The sequence below is a fragment of the Cupressus sempervirens genome, chromosome 7 (genome assembly GCF_028749045.1).
Source record: "Cupressus sempervirens isolate cs-2001-9-10 chromosome 7, ASM2874904v1, whole genome shotgun sequence".
NCBI classification, from domain to species: domain Eukaryota; kingdom Viridiplantae; phylum Streptophyta; class Pinopsida; order Cupressales; family Cupressaceae; genus Cupressus; species Cupressus sempervirens.
Window position 1 is genome coordinate 784,167,242 of NC_143124.1, and position 18,457 is coordinate 784,185,698.

Here is an 18,457-nt window from a genome sequence, read left to right on the forward strand (position 1 = left end):
ATAAGACTATATATTATCGAAATTCCTTCTTAATTTTTTTCAAACAAGATTTCTTTAGGCAATGCTTAGACAATAATCGCAATTAAAAAGTTTTATTCTTTGTTTAAATTATATTATTAATAACAAAGTTAGTATAGATTTTCCAAATCATCTTAAACTAACAGATTTAAAACATAGCACACCCTTGAAATCAAACATTTAACTACCTTTTAATTCCTTGCACCCATTCTCATGATTTCCTTGATTCGTTATTGATTCCATTGCCTTACTTTTATTTAGATCATTGAAAAGATATCAAATCATCCCAATTCTGCATTAAGTTTGATATTAACATCGCTATCTATTGTTACTCCCAATCTTGGGTTCTTTTTTTTTTTTTTGTTGAGCCTTGTTTGGTACATATCTTGTTTCTAGAGAATCATTTTTATCTATCTTTCCATTGTAAAATCTAGGCTTTAAAGAACCAACAATCTTTCTCTATTTTTAGCTCCAAGGGTTTCAAGTCATTTTTCCTAGGCTCTATGTTAGTTAAAGTTTGTACTTCCTTTGTTAAATTTTTCCCCTTGGATATCTTCACATCCTCTGAAGGGTCCCATGGTGTTTGTTATTGCTTCAAATCTCTTGGGAACAATATATATCCTACATTTGTCAAATTTGGGAAACTCTGAAGTATATATAGGTTGAGAATGAAATTAGAAATGTAGTTTATATAATGAAAACAATAACCCTCTAAAAATACAAGATTTTCAAAGAATATTTCATGTTTTACTTCTTTATTTTTGTAAATTATTAGTAAGAAATCACTTTCTAGAATAGAAATACTTACCTATTTAGAAACTTTTTTCTTTCGTTAATCAATTTTCTATTTTATTGTTTAGTTGTCCATGCTCCATAATGCCAAATTTCCTATATCCTTATAATCTCATAAAAAAATGTATAGTCTTTATTTTGACTTCTAAAATCATTCCTTTTTTTTTGCTTTCATTCTCTACCATTATTTTATTTTTCCTTTCTATTATCACAATGATGTGATATATGAGGATTACCATTTTTTTGTTCATCCAAATTCTATTGACACATATTTCTGCACTAGGGTTTTGTCCCTTTATACATTCCTCTATATCCAAAAATTTGTCATCTACTTCTTTCATCCACCATTCTTCAAGGGATTTTAGTATGGTTTTCTAAACCCTTGTTCTCTTCTATGACGTGGATGCATGTTTCTTATGAGTATGGCTATCCTCCCTACAAATTGTACAGTTGACCAATTTTCAAGAAATAAAAAACATCATAGATTTTTCCAAAAATTTCAACATTTCATCTTCATGATATGCATAGTTTGTAGTGAAAAATAACAAAAAAATTGGAAAAAAATCACTACATTTTCGTGAATCTAGAAAAAAAAAAAAATTGACTTTGTTTTGTCTCTAGTGTATTTTGTCTTGAGATTAGCCTATCCTGTTTGACATTACTTAGAAGTTTGAATATTGAAAAATCTTGTCATTTTACAATCCAGTGGTTGATTTTTTATCATGTATCCTTGTGTGGTGTAGTAATACAGGGGCAAATGTGGCCAGCCTTAAACATCACACATTAAGGAAGAAATTAAGCCTAAAAAAGTAAGTCAAACTTTGACTATTTAACACTTTTGCACTAGGAATCAAGCCTTAGTGTGTGGTGTTTAAGCCATTCGAGCAAATGTTCTCTTCACATTTTTTTTGCACTACTATTAATATTAACCCTTCCAAGTCTATAACTACTATAAATTGGCATGCAATTTTTGGACTTCCTTGCCATTATGTATTAAAACTTCTACCATTAAGATTCTAAGAATTTACTCATCTGACATTAGTCTACTTGGTACTGGAAACTCATAACTTACTCATTTTTTCAACTTGAAACACTTCTCCTTAGACACGAAATTTCCTTAGTTTCATATTCATATTAAGTTGATTTCATTTACATTGTGATTGGATGAAATCAGATGCCTAGAGAGAACTATTTACAAACTGACAAAAGACGGTTTTCTAAGGTCTTCTCCTCTCCATGCTGCTTGGATTGCTGGCCCTTCATTCATGCTTTGGCATATTTGGTTGGAGAGGAATCATCGAATATTCCAAGATGTTCGGCTAGATGTTTTGCATCTTTGGTGGAAGATCTCACATTGTCTTCAGGAAACTATTCATGTGAAGTATGAGCTAGATGGGGGTATGGATCCGGTTGATCTTGCTATATGCAATCGCCTCAATTTTCATCTTCAAGATGGGGCAATAGCTCAAAGGTTTCCTTCTATGTCCAGGTAGCTTCAACATCAGAGGAAAGGTCAGGTAAATCGGGATGGGCATTGGACTCCTCCTCCCTATGGAGTTCTGAAAATTAACACTGATGGCTCTTCCTGAGGGAATCTAGGCCCTGTTGGTATTGGGGGAATGGCTCGTTGTAGTTATGGTGATGTTAAATTCTTTTTCTTAGTTCATAAGGGTGATTTCACTAACAATCTCATGGAAGCTCAAGCTATTTTATATGCTATGGAACAGTGTTGCTTGCGGGGATGGCGTAAGATTATATGTGAGTTTGATTCCTAGGTGGTGGTGAACTTGCTTTCTTGGCAAGAGCTTGACAATGTTAGTTGGCAGCTGGCCATTGTTGTTAATCAGATTATTCTCTTCTCTACCTCTTTTCAATTCATTAGGTTCACATATATTCCTTGTGAATGGAACAAAGCTGCTGATTGTTTAGCCAAATGGGCTTCTAGTCATTATCCGGGTTGGAATATTATGGATAGGAGGCAACTTTCCTTTTAGATGGTGCAAGAATTTGATGATCTTGTTGCTCAAGATCAAGCTCCTTGTTGAGCTCTCCTTGTTGTATTCCTTTCTATCTTAATAAATTTTTACCCCTCTTTTTCCTAAAGACGTTATAAACCCGAGCCAAAATAGAAGAGATAGTTTCTTGTCTAATAGCAAAATTTGCTAATTATATATATGATAGAGAGGATTAGCAATCATTATTCCGTTGGCTTTACAAGACAGGACATACATATAAACTAGAATTTTAGTTTAGGGTCTACTTGGTTGCTAAAATAGGAATAGGAAAATAGGGATATGTTTTCTATTTTTCTTTTGGTGCAGCAATTGGAATAAAGAATAGGAATTCATATTTCTATTTTGCTTCTAAAATGAGCTTACATTCATTCTAAAAAAATAGCTGTTATTGGAATAGTCATTCCTATTCTGAATATCCATTCCTATTCTCAATTCCTATGCATGAAACCAAATAGGCCCTTATTACTACATTATTACATGCCTGAATTCAGCCTCTACCATTGAGATGGGACCTAAGAGAGATGATTCTTGATGATAATGATTTCTTCATCTGATTAGGAGTCCATGGTGAGAACATTTATACCTTCACCCCCCACTGGTTGGCTACCTTTCTTGTATTTGTGGCCTCCCATAGAATTGGGAGACTTACTTTGCCTGCAATCCATGTTTGGGGGACCTCAATACATATTTTAAGAATGCGTGAATTCTAGAGAAGAACTTATTCCAGCATAGATGAATGTTGCAACTTGCAACCAAACGGGACCTTAAAGAAGACCTCAAGCTTGTTATTACCTCAACACGGAGCTCTGTTCCTTAACCATTTTGTGGGTGTTTGAGGTCCCTTGTTATATTTACCTCTTTATAATAAAATTAGAATCTCCAAATCTGTAGGAAATGAATATGTAAGGAAAATGAAAATAATAAGGCAAGAAGAGTAAACGTATGGAATCTCTCAAAAGCAATCCCTAATTTAATATATCCCCCAAAAGAGAGATCACTCGCATAACAGAAGCGAAAATTTAAGGGTAGCTATAAATGACATTCATCGAAAACTTTACTCTCTAGAATAACTTCTTTAAAAAATTATCAAATCTAACAATTTCCTATGGTACAAAGTAATTCACGCAGGTATTGAGATCTCAACTTAAATGTCTCTCCAATGAAAATCTTTTATTACATTCTATTATAAAGTATATTTCCCATCTCCAACAACAACACATCAAAATTCAACAAGGGGCCTCTTTATTTCCCTTCCTTGGCAGACCCAACATTCAGCAAATGGATTTGGGAATTTGATCAATTTTTCTCCTTTACATTAGACACGAAATGCTGAAAAACTATTTAAGCACGACACCATCTCCATGTAATGGTATTCTCCCAGCAGCTATACTCGCCAGCCTCCATTTCTATGCCATGGTTGCAGGACCGGGTAGAAATACAAGCTACCTGAGTGACAATGGAAGCTTTAATAGAGGGAATGGATTAGTGGTTATAGACTCATCCTCTACAATGAATTGGGTATAAAGCATTAACTTATTACCAATTTCGGTGAGTCGCTTAAAAAAAATTGAAAGTTTTCGAAAATGGCGCCGCCCGGACTTGAACCGGAGACCTTCAGTGTGTTAGACTGACGTGATAACCAACTACACCACGGCACCTTAGTTCCATTTGAAGTCATAGTAGAATAGCCAAAATGGTTCCCCTGAAAATTTCTGAAAACAGTTGCATAATGCAATTTTTGAGCTCGGATAGCTTGGTTAGAGCACTTTAAGTAAGCAAGCGGTCTTGAATTTAACTCCCAATCGGTGCACCTGTAGTTTTCTGAAACCAATTTAAGGTTTTTAATAGTTACTTTTCTGTTTTTAGTCATTTCAAAGCTCAATTCATGGTCATCGACAAATTTATAAAAGTCTAAGACACTCTTATTGGACAGCTTAAACATCACATACTAAAGTTTGATTCTTATGCTAAAAGTGTTAAATAGTCAAAGTTGACTTATTTTTTCAAACTTAATTTCTTCCTTAATATGTGATGTTTAAGGGTCACCCACTCTTTCATACATAACATGCTATTGAATGGTCTCAGTTAAACACCACAAAAGGCATTTCTCAATTCATCATATACTTTTTTGACGTTTCTCATTCTTCCCTACGCTTCACCTTTTATTTGCAAAATGATCCCACCAATGTTCTTTTCTCTTTGATACAGGAAATTGATTATGGTTTTCCGGTCTTTATCTTATCATTATCATTGTTTCATCTTACATTGGAGTACTTTATTGGTTTCTGGTTTTAATTATTTAATGTTATAAACTAATGTTCTCTCATTGAAATTCAATTAAAATAAAGAGGATTTCCCAAAATGCAAGATTATAACTGTCAACCTTTAACTAAAAATCACTCAACTCTTGATGAAGCTGCTCACACTTTACAACTATCTATATCAGTACAAATTTGTTTTGGGAAGCACTTCTATTATTGCACCAATGTATCAACAAAGTTTGTAGAAGCAATGTTAAATTCTTAAAGACAATGTGCTTCTTGATTCAAAGCATCTAAAACACCAGGCATGATGCGCTTTGGCTTCTAAATCAAGGTAGTGTGCACGATTCATCTTATAAGCTCTCAACTTTCATGATGGTGCACAGTCATTTTATAAAAATTCAACCTTTATGGTGTTGGAAACAATTGATTAATTGTGTATTGTCTTTGATGTTACACAAAATGTCATATCATTTCCAATTAGTGTATGCCAAGCTCACTCGGGCATTGAAGTCAGTTTTCAATTTCTATCGAGAGCATTCCAGAGTTTGTCTAGCTTAGAAGATAGTGTCTACTAAGTTCACTCAGGCGACAATGTAAAGTGTACAGAAGTTGAGTGTTAACTGAGTTCACTCGGTTACCAAAGGAACTTTGTGAATATGTAGTGTTAACTGTAATGTCCCCACTTCAAATTTAAAATATATTAATAATAAAAGAATAAATAATGTATTATAATATAATTTAAAATATATTAAATCATTATTATGAACTGAAATAAACAAATAAAATATTTTTAGTATGATAATAATTAATAATAAAATATTTACTAATATATTATTTATAGATAATAATAGTATATTGATAATATATGCATACATACATGAACAAAGTAATTGTAATAAATATATTATAATAACATGACTAAAAGTCATGACCCATCTAAGATACATGATCCATCTCTTGTGGCATATACATAGGGTGGATCTCATGAAGAAAGGGAAGGGGAATAGAAGGGAAACATGAGATTGACAGGGATAAAATATACAATACTAGTCTTACACCAAGAAGATAAATAGCTAAAGCATTCCACATGATGCCAGGAGGAGGGAATAATAGGGAATTGGATATATAAAGGAAGGAGACGATCAGATTATACACAGAAATTTATACCAAATAGAGGAGGATAACTAGAAATGTGGATACATATCTAGAAACATCTAAGGAATATATAGTTTTGGAATCAAAGTCAGAAAAATGATAACAGACCGCTGCAAGATACCAATGCATGAAATAGAAGAGGGATTAAGAGTTTTATTTATTTCATTGGTAGTATAGATCAAAGAGCCTTTAAGATTTACAAATATGATATAGAAGTCAATAAACTTAGTCCCATGCCAAGAATAAATCATGTAGGAAGAAAATGCATTCCTAGACATGTTTATGTTAATAGAAGAGGATGATTGAAGACAGTAAACAAAGAAAAACAATATATTTTAAATTCATTACTTGTTTATCCTTTAGAGATCTGCTTGATAAGGAATCATCTAGTTCTGTCAAACATAGAGTAAGAAATAGAGTTTATATCAGAGGGTTCATAGTGGAAACCAAACAAAATAGTAATTCCTTCATCAAATAGAAAACACAAGAATAAATATATATCAACATGGCATACTGATCTACAATCATCGAGGAGAAATAAAAATAAACCAGTGATTAGAAAGGACATCAGATCCCCAAAATACATATGAATGGACTTGTCATGAGCCCAAAATAATCAATAAAAAGATAATGAATGCATATACAAATGAAATAATTAAGTGTAATACTAATGAATATATTTGTTATTATTTTTTAATAAATAAATAAATAAATAAATAAATATATATATATATATATATATATATATATATATATATATATATATATATATATATATATATATATATATATATATATATATATATATATATATAAGATTAAAATAATACATGTTATCAATACAAAATGTTGATTATATATCATTGTTATCAATCTATATATACATACATACACATACATACACATACATACATACATATACATATACATATACATATACATATACATATACATATACATATACATATATACACATATATATAATTGACAAACATTTCAGACAATGATATAGGATGGTGAGCGGAAATTTGAATCGATCTTTGGGCGGGAATCTGGAGAAAACTAGAATCAGGGAACAGGTTGCAGCTATAGAGCAGGACAAGACGAGGCAAGATGTCGATGCCTCAAAGGATGGGGACCCACGTGATTTGTAGCCTCACCCAAGTGAAATTCCTATCCCTAGGTCTTTAGGAGGAGGAACCCCAGGGGCTTGGGGTTGATGGTCAAATCTCTTTGGGGTTAAGCTGATAGGTAAGTCAACCTTTCCCAAAATCATCGATAAATCAGATAAGAAGGGAATCTTTGCTTTGCAAGTCCCCAGTGAAATTATTGACCATAACATCCTAGGTATGGCGACTACCCTGGTGGGAAAATTCATTGGCCCTAGACCCAACATAAATCTAGTTAGGATCTTTGCTAGGAACAAATGGGAGCTGAAGGAGCACATTGAGGTTATAGCCATTGCTAAGGGCTTTATGAATTTTGAGTTCTCTTACTCAGAGGACTACTCCATAATCTTGTGTGTGGGAAACTGGTCTTTGGGCAAGTCCACTCTCATCTTCCAAAAGTGGACTTCTAACCTAGACTTGAATAATGACTTCCTAACCCAGGCCCTGGTCTGGATTAGGCCACCTGAACTTTCTTTAAAATACTGGCATGAGGATGTCTTTGATGGTATAGCCAGATCCTTTGGAGAAATGTTGTCTATTGATCCTATCACTGCAACCAAGAAAAGACTCACATATTCCAGAATGTGTTGGGGTGACTGAGGGATAGGATATGCCCCAAGTGATTGAATTCCAGTCTTGTTTACAAAGAAGGGTTTAGCAGTTTGACTATGAAAGTGTCCCTTTTGCATGTTTTCATTGCAAAAAGGCAAGCCATAAAGTGAGTACCTACCCAATATTCAAAGGGAAAGGAAAGTCTAGCAAAGCCCAAAACAAAGTGGGCATGAACAAAGTTAATGCACCCAATAAATTATGGAAGGAGAAAAATGCTAATAACAAGAACTCTAGGGCTGCATTAGGGATAAATAATAGGGACAAAGATGGCCCTTCAGATGTCTTAGCTCCTAGGAACCCAAATACAGGGGATGCAGCAGGAAATGATAGGAGGGATAGGCCCAAAGACAGAGATAATGTTCTAGAGAAGTAGGATTGCCCTCTTCAAAGAAATGAAGTCACTACAATTCCTGAAATGGTCAGGAAGGGGGGGATCTCCTCTCTTAAGATGAATGGGATGAATGAGGCTTTGATTTCTAAAGAGTTGGAGTAGGATTTATCTTTTGTCTTGGATTCCTTGGTGGGATATGGTGGAGAGCTGCTTGATCCTCCTCTTTCCCAGGAATCCAACACCAACCTGGTCAATAGGGTATCCCCTAAGACTATGAACCGAATCCTTGAAAGACTTTCGACCACGATCCCGGGACACCTAGCAAGATTGGAAGCTCTCTTTGATAACTACAAGGAGGAACATGAGGCTCCCTAGATAATGATCAAGCATAGAAAGAAGAATAACCATGATCATTTGCTAGCCTCTCCAGCTACCACTAGGAGCAGGGTGAAAGTTGATATTAGAAACAAATCTAACAATTCAAGAAGGAAGAAAAAGAACCAACTCAAAAAGGAAGAAACAAGAAGGAATATTTTGGATGGAACACAAAGAACCATCCAAGAATCGTGCTCCTCAATCAAAGCATGAAGATCATTTCCTGGAACATTCGTGGACTCAAAGGAATCCAAAAACAAGAGATAGTTAGGAATATGGTTAGGGACCATAGGCCAGATGTTTTTTTAATCTAGGAAACCAAAATGAATAAGGATAAGACAGGGATGATTTCTTTTGGTAAAAGAATGAGGAATTCTGCCACGAACTTGGGAGGTGCTTTAGGAGGTCTTCTCACTATTTGGAAGGACTCACTAGAAGCTACCATCCTCTATAATGAAGGTAACATTATGCTTATGAACGTTTTTAACCCTCTAGATCAGACAAGATGGGTGTTGTTGAATCTTTATGCTCCAAACTCCTAGAATAGTAGAAGGATTTTTTGGGGAAAATTTCAGAATTTGGCTATTAACTTAGGTGATACCAAATGCATTGTTATGAGAGATTTTAAAACTCCTCTCCTAGCTTAGGAGGGCTTCTTCTTGATGTTGAAAATAGACAACACTTGGCTGACCTGATTAGAGACTTGGCTCTTCTTGGTGTGGACCTAGGTGGTTGCAAGTTCACTTGGTCCAACAGGAGAATTGGCCAAGCTTGCATTCAGGTTAGATTAGACAGAGCTCTCATTTCTTTGGATTGGCTAGGCAACTTCCACTGTAAGCTTTCTACTCTTGTGCGGCTTGGTTTAGATCATTCCCTAATCTCCCTAACCCTGGACAAAATCAATAGGAAGAAGGATTTTCCCTTCAGATTTGAGAAAATGTGGATGTCACATCCTAGATTGCATAGCAAAATAAGATATTGGTGGGATATTGAGGTGGATGGAACTGCAATGTACAAGGTTGCTAAGAAGCTTAGATATAGTAAATCTGAGATCTGTAAGTGGAACAAATCTGACTTTGGCAACATATTCTAGGACAAAGAAAAGATTTTGGGGAACTTGGAAGAGGTTTAGAATGGTACCTAGAATTGGGGATATGACAATACCTCTCTTAATGCTGAGAAAGAAATCCTAAATGAGCTTCACAACATTGTTGGGAAAGAGGATTCATTTTGGAGGCAAAGGTCTAGAGTTGTCTAGCTTAAGGAAGGTGACAAAAACTCAAGATGCTTCCACTTGTCAACTATGAAACACTGAGCAGCCAATAGAATCAGTGAGATTAAAAAGGGGAATGAGACTTTTAAAGATGATAATCTAATTGCTGAGGAGGCCGTTAGGTATTTCTCTGTGATGCTCTCTAAAGACATCAACTTGGTTATGGAGGATTAGAATGAGGTTATCAGCACCATCCCTAAACTCATTGGTAACGATCAAAATTGGGACTTACTGGCCATTCTCAAGAATGAGGAAATTAAAAAGGCTATTTTTGATCTCTTGGCTGAGAAGGCCCCTAGCCTTGATGGCTTCCCCACCTTCTTCTTTCAGCTATACTGAGACATCATTCATGATGATATTGTTCAAGCTATCTAGGAATTCTTTTGTGCTAGAGACCTTTTGAAATAAATTAATGCCACCTTTCTAGTTCTCATTCCTAAGCTTGTTGGGGTGAATACCTTCGGTTCTTTTAGGCCCATTAGTCTCTGCAATTTCTATTATAAGATATTTGCAAAAGTTCTTGCCAATAGACTTATCAGCATCTTGTCGGCTATTATTTCTCCCCAACAGTCAGGCTTTGTCCCTGGCAGACAAATTTTGGATTCCATTATGAAAGTCCATGAGGTTATCCATTCTTTGGAAGTAGGGAAATAGGAGGGTTTTCTTCTCAAGTTGGATCTCTCTAAGGCTTATGACAGGGTGGATTGGGGGTTTTCAGATAGTATTCTTGAGGCTTTTGGTTTCAACTCTAAAGTGAGGAAGTTGTTCTCCCAATTGGTTTCTACTCCTACTTTCATTGCCCTTGTGAATGGCACCCCCTCTAATTTTTTAAAACCCTCCAAGGGTCTCTACCAAGGAGATCCTTTATCCCCCATCCTCTTTATCATTCTTATTGAAGGCCTTGGTAGGCTCATTCACTCTAGCAAGAGAAGAGGGGATTTGGTGGGTCTGAAACCTTCCTCTGGCCCTTCTCTTTTTACTCACCAACAGTTTGTTGATGATACTATTATGGGGGGTGAATCCTCTGTGAAGGAAGCTAGATCTGTAAAAAAATATTGGATACTTACTCTAGGGCCTCTGGTCAGCTTATTAATTGGGACAAAAGCTGAGTCTTTTTCTTTAGTACCCTAGCTAGAATAGAGAAGAAGATTGCTAATATCTTGGGATGTGAGGTTGGTAAGCTCCCATCTACTTATTTAGGGCTTCCCTTGGGGATTAAGCCTCCTGACTCTTTTTGGGACAATCTTGTGGACAGATTCAATAGGAAGCTTGCTAGATGGAAAGACATTACTTTGAGCCAGGTGGGCAAAGTTATTTTGATTAAATCTACTCTTTAGAACTTACCCACTTATGCCCTTAGCCTTTTTTATATTCCTTCTAAGATGGTTGTCCACCTTGAAGTAATTCAAAGGAAATTCATGTGGTCGGGGCCTGATGACAACAAGAAATACCTATTGGTGGCCTACGACTCTATTTGCAAATCTAAGAAGCATGGTGGTTTGTGGATCTGCAAGCTGAAATAGTTTAACACTGCCCTCCAAGCTAAACAAATTTGGAGAATTTTCAACAACATTGGTGAATGGAGAGATATTTTATTTTCTAAATATGCTAACAATCTTAATCTTAAATAGTTCACCAATAGAGAGACTCATCCCTGTGACTCCTTCATCTGGAATGGTCTGATGTGATATAAGAACATAGCTTTTGCAAAGCCAAGTGTTCTGTGGGCAATGGTGAAGATATCAACTTTTGGCTAGATGATTGGCTTAGCTCTGGTCCTCTATGGGAGAATGAGGATTTCAATAGATGGGCCAATGTCTACACTAAAAGATATGGGAGGAGGATGAGTTACTATAGATTCCACAATAGGTGGATTGACCTATCTGGGGTTTTAGAGGACCTGCAGCCATTGATGGACCTGATCAGACATATTCGTTTATCTCACAATCAAGATGCTATTGTTTGTAGGGGGAAACAATGAATGGTCTTTATTCTGTAGCCTTAGGCTATGAGTCTCTACATGTATAGGACGAGACCCCAGTATGGGCTAAAGCCTAGTTCCCTAGCCTTATTCTAAATATCAACTTCTTCTTCTGGACCCTTCTCCAAAACCACATCCTCATTGTGGACAACCTCACCAAAAGAGGAAACATGATGCCCAACAAGTGTATTTTATGTAAAAATAACAGTGAGAGTGTTGATCATTTGTTCTTGAATTGCCCTTTCATTTTATCTATCTGGTCTCTTCTCTTGTCTTTTTTCAATTTGTCTTGGTGTTTCCCCTCCAACATACTAGAGCTCTTTGTTAAATGGCAATCTGGGTTGGATGTTATAGAATCCAAGACTTTATGGCTTTGGGCCCTACCCCATGTCTATTGGGGAGTTTGGAAGGAGAGGAACAACCACATCTTCAGGGACAAGAAGTCGAATGCAAAGGTGGTTTTCCAAAAATGTTTAAATGCTCTGTTGGAAAATTTTACAAATTCTAAGGGTCCCATCCCCACTCTTAATTCTAAGGTTCGAGATAAAAGAGAGGGATGTAGTTGGTCTCTCTCACCCGAGGGCTGGTTCAAGGCCAATTTTGATGGGGCTGCCAAAGGAAACCTGGGAAGAGCTAGGGTGGGAGGTATCATAAGAAATGAACATGGAAAGGGTATTGTGGCCTTTGTTGCCCCTATCAGGAGCCAAACCAATCATTATGCTAAGGCCATTGTGGCTCATTAGACTATCAAGTTAGCTAAGGAAATGGGAGTTAATTTTCTTTGGCTAGAAGGAGACTCCAAAAATATTATTGATTGGCTCAATGGTAGGAATAACCTGATGTGGACGATGGCCAATATCATAGGGGAATGCATCTAGGATCTCCAAACTTTTGAAAAAACCTATGTGGCACACGAGTATCACGAGGCCAACACTGTGGCGGACAAGTTGGCAAATTGGGGTGTTAAGCATAATGAGTTGGCCAAGTGGATGGATGGATATGACATCTCGTCAAAAGTTAATGAAGTCATTGAGAGGGATTGTATCCTAGGTAGATTGGGAATAATTAAATACCATAATGAAATTTAGTTGTCTGTGGGCTGAGATTAGTACAAACATGTGTGAACTTAAAATGGTAATCAATATTTTATGGGGAATACGCAGAGTGAATGTGTGGAAGTACAATGTCTATCGTACTTTCCATATCTACAAAATCCATCAACCTATGTCTAGTACCATGAAAGGGAAGAAAATTCTTAAGGAGGATAAAAGTGGCAAGAAAACAAGGGGATTCAAAAACTTGCAAGTTCAGAAGGCTTTCGGTTACAGAGACAAAGGCAAGGAGAACACCATGGTGGGAGAACGTCATAGAATGGAGCCAAAGGATGAGGGTCAGAAGTGGAAGAGAAGAACTAAGGTCTGGAACATCCAAAGAAGGGTGAAATCACAAGCTATATTGAGTGTGTTCATGGATGGAAGCCCTTGGTTATCAAAATCATGGTAAAAAATTGGAACGAGGGCATGGTTGAAATTGACGAGGTGGAGTTCTAGGTCACGAAAGAAATCATCTCCCATGTCATTGGCATCTCTATTATTGGCAAAAAATTCTACAGAGACCAAAAGGTTTCTGGGCAGGCAGTTGCGGAGTTCACAAAAAAATCAAGAGGAAAAACAGGAGCTAGTGAAGAAAGGCACCCACTACCTCCCGAGATCAATTAAGCCTCTATGGAAATTCATGCTTTAGGCCATCATCAAATACATCACCCTTGACACCAAGTTCAATCGCATTTGCACATACCATTTTGTGTTGCTCAACCATTTTAGGTACGGGACAAAAATCTCTATTCCCTTCTACCTCTAGTCTTCCATGAATGAGAATATTAATGAGTATCAAGAAAAGAAAACAAGGAACTCAACACTCCATGTGGGGTTGTTGCTATTATTATATGAATATTTTTAAGCTAGGACTATTAGTAAATATGTCAAAGATAGGAAAGAGGGCAAGAAAATTAAAGGGGACTCTGACGAGTCCAAGGAGATTTACTCACCTTTGAATATAGAGGAAAGTCTCAAAATGTACATGGATTCTAAGGACTCTGAGACCCCACAGTGGAGTTCAGGGAAAAAAACCCTCATGATTGATAGCAAGGAGAAGAAAGTGTTCCCTAAACCTACAAAGGATATTGATACCTCTTTGGATTGGACTTACAATGAATGAGATGAAGGGATGGACATAGGAGGTGAAAGTGTAGCAATTGAGGAGAATATTAGGGAGGTGGAAGGCAAGGAACGAAGGAAGAGCAAAAGAAAAATAAATACCAAAGTGTTAGCCAGTAGAGAGAAGGAGGCTATGGGGACTGGAAAGCATAAAAGGAAAAGCTTAGATGACAACAACGACAGATAGGGGGAGGAAAGGGAGAAAGTGGAGGAGGATCCCATTGACAGGCTGAAGCTGGAACCAAAATAGGGCTACAATGATGTGGGCACTATCACCTACAAATGCTCAGTTATAGGGAAGGATAGGAAGGTGGTATGGAGGAACTTTAACCATGCCTTGGCCAATTTGGGTATTAAAAGGGAAATTATTAGAACCCAGGTTAGAGAAAATGAAAAGGGCAGAATCCAAGTGGAGGAGCTTATTGATCCAACCTTGGTTATCCTTAGTGACATTGTAGACACCTAAATTTTATTACATCACTTAAGTAATCCTATTTAGTCATCTCCTAAGGCATCATTAATTAAGTATTTAATATTTAATTAATCTATTGTCATCCCCTAGTTAATTAGTTAATTTAATTAACTATAGTCCAATTGATAAAATCAAATGATCACCCAAAATCAATTTATCAATTAAATCCCTATTCCTCTATTAAATTGAATAAATTCTCAAATCTATTCAATTTAATTCCATACCCCCATTTTATTAAATAAATCATTTAATAAAATATCTAAAATCCTAAAAGCCTCCCTAAACCCTATCCTGACCCCTAATCCAACCCATTCACACATACTAACCTCACTTAGCCACCTAACTAACCCATCCCATCAAATCTAAGCCACTTACCCCCTAATTCCCCTCTAATCCAAGCCTAATCCTCACTCTAACCATGTGCACAACCTTAATCCTAGATTAATAATTCCTAACCCAAGCCAAAGTCAAGACTTCCACCCACCTCCCATTTTAATATTCAAACAAAGATTTCATCCTCCATTTTAAAGTCAAAACTTCCACCCACCAACCATTTTAATATTCAAACAAAGACTTTATCCTCCATTTTAATATTCAAACAAAGACTTAACATCCTCTTTTAATATATTCAAATAAAGACTTAATCTACCTCATTAAATCCCAAACCACTTGCCTCTTAATCTCTTCCTAAGCTAAGCCTAATCCTTTCCTTAAATCCCAAACCACTTGCCTCTTAATCTCTTCCTAAGCTAAGCCTAATCCCTTCCTTAAGCATGTGCACAACTTTAACCAAGGGTTAAGAAAGTCTTAAACCAAACCAAAGTCAAAGTTCCATCCTTAAAGTCTTGCATTCCTATCCAAGAGCCTTATATGACTTAAAGGCTCTTTAAAGACTTTTTACACCTATTTTCCATACTCATCCTCCCTTTTCTTCCCTCACAACTCCCTCTAACCACCTATCTTGACCATCTTCTCTATCCAATCCCTTTGTGACACTTGTCATAGGGCTAGAGCTTTGAAGAAGCACAATCCATGTGCTCTCTTCTCCTTGCATACTAGCCCTCCTTAACCAATTCCTCTTCCTTGCATCCTAACCCTCCATCTCACTACCCCTTGGCCTATAAATGAAACCCTCTCCCTTCACAAATATCATCCACTTCTATGCTAATGTTATGATGCTATTTTGAGAGCCTAAGAAATCACAAAATACCATCATAATGGAAAAATCCATCCACAAATCATTTTGAATCATATCCTCCATTGAAGATTAAGAAACGTCATTGAGCACACATCCCATCTTACAGACACATCTACACATCAAAGGGAAGATTTCTTGGTTTAAGAGGTTTGCATGTTCTTAGGCTACTTTGGTACTTTAATTCTCTTTCATCTAATCATATATGTGAGTTAAATCTATTGTTTTGAATATTTTGGTTATCCATTGTATTCCTTTAAGCACTAGTTTTACAACTCTACAAACATAATCGGGGAGAATCTAGATATGGATGTTCTGAACAACACAAAAAATTGTGCAATGGACAACTACTAAACCACTAAGTGGATATACCATGAAATCCTTGACCTCAAACATAAACTAAGCACTCTAGAAAGAGAGACATATAGCCTTAGGAATAGGGTCAGCGAGAATGAGCAAAGTATGGATAAAAGAGTGAATGCAGTGAATACCAGAACCCTTGAGATTGAGAAGACTATGCAAAGCACAGTTGAGCATAACATTAATATTCTCAAGGACAATGAGAATATCAAGAAGTTCATTCACTATGTGGATGACCAAAATATATGCAAGGAGTGAGATCCAGATATCGGCCTTAAGGACAGGACTCTTGATGAAGGAGCCAGGAAACGAACCAGATCTTGCACTAGGAAAAAAGATACTCTGACCTTTGAACATGAGCTTGTGGAGATGAAAGAGGCATCTAGCATGTTGTTTGAGCTCGAGATCAATGCTGCTAAGATGTTTAGAGACATTGTCTAAAGCCCCTAGCCTTCTATGGCTGCCCTGGCTTTTTCCTATGTATTTCTTTTTTAGGGAGATGTCTTTTCTTTTGCTTTCTAGCTCTTTGTAGCCTTTAACATTTTATTGTTGATTTTTTTATCTTTGTTCGAGGTTTTAAGGCCCTTTTAAAGCTTGTTTTTCTTAATAAAAAACATTCGCTCTTACTAATATTACAATATATTTCTAAATAACCCCTAATCAATACTAAATATTTTTCTAACCAACTAAACATACCCTAATCAATAATAATATAATCAAATTTGTCTAAAGGGTGTGACTTTTCAGAGGTCTTGATGACCTATTTATGCATAGTCTCCAAATGGTCTCATAAGATGGAGCATCATTTATGAAGAAAGGAAAAAACAATATTTGAATTGGAGAATCAATAACGAAAGATTTTAATAAAAAAGAGTAATAGTAGAAGACGGGTTCATTATAGGTTTTCCTATTTTGTAATAATCTAGAATGTTCCATAGACCATCCTAGCAAGTATAAATAAAGTTTTTAGGTTTAGGTTTAGTCAAGTTTTTGGATACGAAGTTACAGGGAGAAGAAATCTATAGGAGAACAAGTGTATATACTATTCATTTGATGAATCAATTAGAAGAATATTATTATTTATCTCTTTCTGGTGCTAGTTTATTTTGTTTTTTCTTCCATTGAGTTTATCTCTACATCAATGAGGTACATTAATATTGATTGAACATTGTCTTTGGCATGAGATGTCAAAGAGGGAGATGTTTGTTGTCATATCTCATAGAAATTTTATCACTTCAAGAGATGACAAAGAGTGAGATATCAAAGTAAATAAACTTGGTCTAATATCAAAGGAAGAGTTTTTTGACAAAGGAAGGAACTAAAGGCATAGGGAGTTCACACTAATAGAGAGAGTTCTCATGGATGAGAATCAAAATGAAACTAAGGATGAGTTCCTTACTTTATTCTTGCTGTAATTTTTTTATTTCATTATGACATATTGTGTTGCCATCAATGCCAAAAAGGGAGATTGTTGGAAACAATTCATTAATTGTGTATTGTCTTTGATGTTACATAAACTGTCATATCATTGCCAGTCAGTGTATACCGAGCTAACTTGAGCATTGGAGTAAGTTTTCAGTGTTTGCCAAGCATTCTAGAGTTTTCCTAGTTTAGAAGATAGTGTCTACCAAGTTCACTCGAGCGACAATGTAAGGTGTACAAAAGTTGAGTGTTAACCAAGCTCACTCAGTTAATGAATGAACTGTTGGATGGAGCCAGTGTTAACCAAGCTCACTTGGTTACCAAAGAAATTTTGTGAATATGCAGTGTTAACTGAGTTCACTTAGTTAACATAGGAAAATCACTTTGAGTTAGTATCTACCAAGCAGGGTCGACTAACGAAAGATTTTCTTATTTCGGCATATTGAGTTCAATTGAATTGTTTGTTGGTTCTAACCGACCAAGAAGATGAATATTAATTATTCTAAGTTGTATTCAAGCTGACTTGACAATGTGTAAGATATAAATATAAGGTCAAGTTGAGGATTGAATATGGTGGAACATAATATAAGATTTGATGATGCTTTGAGGAATCGAATTAGAAGGATAAACAAAATATCCTTGTTGAAATACAAAGATAACATTTGATCAGGAAGGATCAAGTATACAAGCCAAAATTGAGATTTGTAATCAGCAATTCGGTTGCATTAGAAATCAGGTTATCTCATTGTTACTCTCTAACTATTGTAACAATGATCTAAATCTCTTAACAGAGTTGGCTTAACAACT

At 35.9% G+C, this 18,457-nt stretch overlaps 1 non-coding gene across 1 annotated transcript; it reads right to left on the reverse strand.

Moving 5' to 3' along the window:
• Positions 1–4,409: 4,409 nt before the first annotated feature.
• TRNAV-AAC (transfer RNA valine (anticodon AAC)) lies at positions 4,410–4,483 on the reverse strand. Its single transcript has one exon. It is a non-coding gene; the product is annotated as a tRNA-Val (tRNA).
• Between the last annotated feature and the right edge of the window lie 13,974 nt (positions 4,484–18,457).